This window comes from Chenopodium album, chromosome 1 (assembly GCF_948465745.1).
Source record: "Chenopodium album chromosome 1, dcCheAlbu1.1, whole genome shotgun sequence".
Lineage (NCBI taxonomy): Eukaryota > Viridiplantae > Streptophyta > Magnoliopsida > Caryophyllales > Amaranthaceae > Chenopodium > Chenopodium album.
In genome coordinates, this window is record NC_137834.1 from 35154993 (window position 1) to 35161934 (window position 6942).

Below are 6942 nucleotides of genomic sequence, written 5' to 3' on the forward strand. Positions count from 1 at the left end.
TAGGGATGTTTATGATAGGGGAATCAGAGGAAGTATAAATGTAGTGTTGTGAGACAAAATAAATTGTCTCACAACATAAAAAATTATAACAAATGTACTAGGAAGAGTGAGAAAGGAAGAGAGAGATAGAGAGAGTGAAAAAAGGGGTGGAAGGGGCCCACCTTTTTATCAGAAAAGTTTCACGTGCAAAAAAAGACAAAAAACAATTGGGACCACAACTATTGAGATCATATTTTGTACCACTGAACAGTTTTGTAGGTACCACTGAAATTGTATTGTGTATCACTGAGAGTGTATTTTGTACCAGTGAATCTCTAATGGTATTATTTAATAGTCTAATGAGACATTTGGACCATTTTTGATATACCATTGAAATTTTATTTTGTACCACTGGGAGTGTATTTTGTACCACTGAATCTACAAAGGCAAAATTTAAATCCCACATAAAATGACCAACATACCCTTGTGAGACACTTCTATATGTCTCTCAACCCTCCGTTTGGAATGCCTCGGGGAATCATGAGTCTAATATTGATATGCAATGTCTTGATTCTTCTAATATTAGCATGAATTCCCATGATTTGTCACATGATCCCTTAAGTGAACCTAGAACACATGATTTCAACTTTATTTCTCCTTTTGTTCATGATAATGAAGTGCAAGCTCAAGTTGATGCTAATGGTGTGTTTCAATATTCTTCATTATTTACCATGCCTTCTTGTGATGTGCTTCATTCCCTTGATGATGAATCTCATGTTATAAATTGTGCCCCCATTCCCCAATGTGATGTATATGCTCATGATCTTAATGTTGATTCTTCAAATCTTGGTTGTACTTCTTCTTCTCTTTTTTAGCCTCAACCTTCTACATCTTTTGAATCTCTTATTGATACATTTGTGTCTCAAATTAGGCGCATTGAGCTTGATAATGAGTTTGGGCCTAGTAAGGAGATGATTCTTAATTCTATGAGAAGTCAATTAGAGATGATGAAAAAAAATGAGGAGCATATTGAGGAGGAAAAGAGAAGAGGAGAAGAGTTAGAAAGCCAATTGTTATCCTTGATGCTTGTTTGTGATAAATCCCAATTTAATGTGTGTGTTGTGGATGATGATGATGATTTTGAGAAACCAATATAGTGTGAGGATCCCATTGGTGAGCATTTGAGTGATGATGAAGGAGTTGAGAATGAAGAGAGTGTTGATATTGATATTTCTAACCCTCTTTCCCATCTTGATGAGTCTCATGTGCATGTTTGTGACTCTTCTATCCAAGAGTATTTCGACTCGATTGAGGTTATGACCAATGCATTCTTTGAGAGTCAAAAGAAAACCTATAGCCTTTTAAATGAGTTCATTGAGGATGCTTCATGGGAGAGAGATGAGTTTGAAATGAATTTTCATCCATTCATGCATGGTTTTGAGACCTTGGGCTTTAAAGTTGTTGAGGGAGTTGTTATTCATAGTTGTGATGGAGGGGATTATGTTGTTCCTCTTGGAGGTTGGATGTTTGAGGGAGATGGATATCATGAGTGTTCTTCTTTTGAGGACTCTATGATTTATTTCCATGCTCTTATTGGTGATTTGAGGCATGGTGGTGAGAAAAAGTTCATTTGTGAGACCATAGCCCCTTTTCTCTTTTCGCATACCCCTTTTCCAAGAAGATTCAACCATATCCCTTACACTCCTATTTCCCTCCCTTCTTTTGTCAATGAGCCTATTAGAGACCCTTTTGTCTATGATGATTTGTATGAAGCTCATTTGTCCCCAATTGAGGAAAAGGGTGATGTTGCCACCCAAAAATATTTTGAGGAGAGTTTGCCTTCTTTTTCTTTTTCTTCATATTTTTTTGAATTTTCTTTTGATTCTTCCTCTTCCTTTTCTTGGCATCTCTCTCCTCATTTGAGTGCACTATCCTTGTTGCACGTACTCTTCGCGTCATTTGCCTACCTTCTCTCCTATGAAATGTGTAGAAGTGCATTTGACAAGCTCTTGCGCGCGTTGAATTATTATTTTCTAGAGCGGTCAAGCTTGGACCTTAAGGAAGCCTTTCTCGGGAAGTAACCCGTGTTTTATTGCTTTCATTTTATTTTCTTTTTAGAATAGATTTTCTTTCATGGAAATGTTTGTGTTCCTTTTGCTAGGTACATGACTCGATATACTTTGGTGCTTCTATTTGGATCAAGAATCAAGGAAGATTGGCACCACATTTGCTAGCATATAGAAGGCAAGATTCAATATTAGAGGTTGTTAGCTTTGAAAGGTTAAAATTGGGTCATTTGCGGGAATTTACACCCACCTAATATCCGGTAATATCCTTCCTTCCTTTTTCTCTAGTGGATGATGACTTGTTGGACATATGTTGGTTTGATTGGATTAATCTCCTTGTTTTTCCCCTCCCGTGGAATATTTTATTTATGTTAGAGCATGTTGTCTCATTCAAGCTTGGGGGAGGGTATTCTATCATGTTTGGTGGAATGTTGATTCATATATGTCATGCACCTTTGTATATGCTTTTCCATGTTCTCATTTTTTGAAAAACTCCAAAAAGATTTTTGTTTTTATCAAGGAAAATATTCAAAGTGTTTTGTTTTGTTCTTGCTTTGGACATAATAACAATTGGACTTGTATACTTGAATGCTTTTCTTCCTAAATGGTAGTGGTGTGCACAATTTGAGATTACGTTTGGTTGATTCTAGGATAAAGCATGCCAAGGTAGTTGTGTCGAACTAGGGGGATCATGAAGCCGGATTCCACTTGTTTGTGGCATGTTGGTAGTTTCTCCCTATCTTCGATTTGACAACCTTAGTGAGTTTTTGCTACAACCATGTGAGATTCATACTTTTTCAAGCTTTCAACATTTTCTTGCATGAGTGGCGTGGATCCTTGACTTTCGCAAACCTAATCTTGAATCTTGACGTATGATTCCTAAGACCGAGACCGAACCACCTAGGGAGGACAAAGGCATCTTTTCGGGGTGGTACTTTTTCTTTTCTAGGATAGTTTTCATTTTCTTCAGTTTTTGGGTTTACATTTGCCTAATTGCTAACACTTTGAGCCTTTTCTGCTTATTTTCAAGCCACGTCTTTAGCTCTTGAGCCTTTTGTTTCATTTTCATTTTCATTTTTGGTTTTTGTGAAGCAATGGTCATTGTTGTTGAAGATTGTGGTCTATAAGTTTGGAACTTGGTTCAAGTTTATGAGCAAGTTTGTGTTGTATATACATTGTGAATAATGACATATGTCTAGTAAAAAGTCGTCCAAAGTATAAAAAAAAAAAAAAAAGGCAAGGACAAAGCAAGTGCAAAGTTTAAAAAGCCGTTCAAAGTTAAAAGAGGCGAGGACAAAGCACTAATAAAGAATTATAAACAAAAAAGTGAAAAATGCAAAAATATTTTTATGTGAGTATTCTTCCTTTTTTAGCAATGAGGACAATGCTCCATTTAAGCTTGGGGGGAAGCGTTCTCACGCTTTTTGTGTATATGTTTGTGATCTTAGCTTTGAATAAGCTTGGGGGTGTTGGTATTATTGTTTGGTGATTACTTGGTTATGGTGTAAAGAAATGCGCAGTCTTTGCTTCACAATTTAGGTTAACCACCAAATTTTAAATTTAGCCTACCTTAACCCTTTTTTCCTTACGTTACAACCTTTGGGAAGACCTTTTGACCTAGGGGTTGAGTCATTCATCGGTGGAGGGAATCATAGGTTATAGCCTAAGGAAAGGGGATGCGAAGTCAAGATGTCGAGTAAGCCAAAAATTTGATCTTTTTCAGGTTCCTTCGTGGAATCTATGAGATGCTCACTAAGGGGAGATATGAGATTAGTAGGGGGAACGCGGTAAGACCGTTTGGGATGAAAGTGGAGTGTGATAACTAGTTCCTATTCTTAGCATATTTATGTTTTAATCAACCTTAGGTATTTTGGAGCGTGCACTCCCTTACTTATTTAGAAAGATTTGCATTCATTTGTGCTTGTACATTTTAAAAAGTCCTTCCATTCATTCGCCATTTGGAGGCACCTTTGACCATTTACTCTTTGAAAGAGACATCTCGAGCTTGGAATCCGAGCAGATATGCACCTAAATTTCCGAACCTTTTTACTCCTATTTAAGTTACTAACTTGATCGTTGGAGGCGGAGCTCCAACCACCTGGAGTCTCCATTGTTTTGCAAGTACAGCTCACGCCGGACTAGACTTTGTGACGTAATTCTCCCGAGCGACAAAAACACCCAAAACATTTCGTGCCATCTATAGGAAGAGTACCTCAAAGATGGTTCAAGAGTATGTAACACCTCTTGAATCAAACAACCCTCAACCTATTACCCGACTGGGTAATACAAGCATTTATTAACAGGTACATCAACTAGGAAGTTCAAGCATTCCTCCACCGCACATCAGCCGAAGTTCTTCATTGACCAAGATGATGATAATGATGATGATGTGGAGACGTATGTGGCCAAAGATGGCTCATTCATCTCCAATGACACTCGTTTTAGAGATCAGCTGGAACGTGAAGCAGACCAAGAGGGTCGAATCAGACCACTGGGAGGCTAGAAGGGGAAACCGAGAAGGCTAGAGGATTAGCTCTAGTCACCCAGGACGAGCTCATGACTTTCATGAACTCCTTCAAGGGTGAAATTAAGGAGATAATCAACAAAAACAAGGCTGGCACCAGCAAGGGTCAGCCGACTAAGAAGACACCTCCATCTGGGAGGAAGAAGCCGATCAAGGAGATGCAACCTACTCCTCACCCCAAGGAAAAGGAGAGAGCAGCCGCAAAACTTGACTAGACCAAGATCTTTTTGCCAAAGGGTCCTCCGAGGCACGCCTGACAAGAGCAGCCGGAAGCCACAAAGAAAACTGTTTTCGACGCTCGACAAATCATTGAGCGGAGGAGACACCAGCAGCTGTCTGAGTCAGCCTCCACCTCGAGCATTCTAGACAGCTTAAAACACACTTCTGTAAGGAACTCACTGTCGTTACGGATCGTGGGATAGATAGGTCGTTAAGCTACTACCCTAAACAAATTAATCATTTATAATACCTAAACCTACACTAAACTAGTTAGTGGCAAGTAAAGGGTCGAACAACTAGGGAAGCACGCTAATTCAACATCAAATATCACTAATGCAAGAGTGAAAAGCGGATTGTTTTTATTGGTTTTGTTGAGTAAGAACACAAAAACTACAAATAAGCAAGAAAATGATGATTAAAATCAATAGAAAATGACGCTAGGGATACAGGGGTGTCCAATATGATTGTAAAGAGGAGAATAATGGTGATTATCATGAAACATATGCCAAAGAACACAAGATTCTACCTAAACAATTCATTCTCATGCAATAGTCTAAGCAAATAAATGAAAGAGTTCTACACTAATAAAGATCATTCTCATGCATCCTATTAGTTACAATCAAATCAAGAGAATAAAGAAGCACAATCCATAAAAACTCCACTTTAATAACTCATTCTCATGCAATCATTAAAATAGAGGTGATCCTAATCTAGTTCAAATCACTTTCATGCATTTAAACTAGAAAACATCAAATAGAGTGCAACAATACTCCCAAGCTAATAAAAATCATGTCTTTCATCTATATATGGCATAAGTTCAATCCAACCATCATCATTCATCCAATATCAAATCATATCTTCCACCCCCTTCCCCTAGCTAAAAGTTTATCCTAGAGAAGGGAGATTAAACATAATATCAAAACTAGAAATAAACTCAAGAAACTCAAAACAAAACATGATTGAAATCAATGAAATCAATAATAACTAAATAAACTACTAAGATTGACAAGAATAAGTAACAATAAAACAAATAAATAATACTAAAGGAAAGGAGAAGAGATTACTAAAGATAGGATTAATGAAAGATGAAAACTTGGATTCTTGCTTGATTGAAGGAAGATTATAACATGAGCAAACTTGAATACAATAAAGGATGCTTGAATAACAATCTATTTTCTCTCCCTAGATTAGGCTAATGTCCTCCAAATTAAAACTAAGTTAATCCTAAAATTACATCAAAACGTTCTAAGATGGGACTTATATAGTCCGTACAGACCCAGCTGAAAAAAGGAGTGGTCCGACCGAACACTGGATAGGTTCGGCCAGACTACAGGGTAGGTTCGGGCGAACCTCCCTAATCCTTGTCTGGTCGAACTTTTGTGGTTCGACCACTCCTGCAAAATTGCCAAATTGCTTCTTGACCCTGCCTCGACGTTCGGCCGAACCACTGAGCAGGTTCGGCCACACCCTGGTTCGGCCACATCTTCAAGAGGTTTGGCCGAACCTCTTCTGAATCTTGCTTCCTTCAGCTTCCCTTGAGCTTAGCTTCCTCCTCTTGAAAACCCCGATGGTTCCTACAAAGCATAAGCATGGAAATACAATAAAAACAAAGCGAGAAGACTAAGAAAAGGGAAGATAAAGGAGAAAGGAAAAGAGGAAGGAACACTAAGTAAAAATGCTTAGAAAAAGGGCCAAACAAGTGCAAATGAGGGGAGAATCCTTAGAGAAAAAGGATAAAAGAGTGGCATATATGCCACTCATCAAAATCCCCAACACTTACATCTTGCTTGTCCTCAAGCAAGGAAAACTAGAACAAAAATACAAACACAACAAACATAACATGACAAGGTTTTTAGAAAAACCCATCAAGCCTCAAGGTAATGAAATACTCAATTTGGACTCATTTGTAAATAAATGCACCAAAGAATACTTAACTTTCTCATTTCAAAGAGGGAAAACACGTTCCAAGATGCTCAAGGTTGAAAAAGACAAACCTAAGCTAAGCGTAGAAAACTAATGATTTCATTCTCCGCCCTAGCCCTAACCAAGACGGTTCGCGTTCTCTCCACTAGCTTCAATTCATCCCCTAGCTAGCTCCTCATGGTTCCTCAAGGGAACCGGAAAAAGAAAATTTTATGTGGAATCATAGGGTCA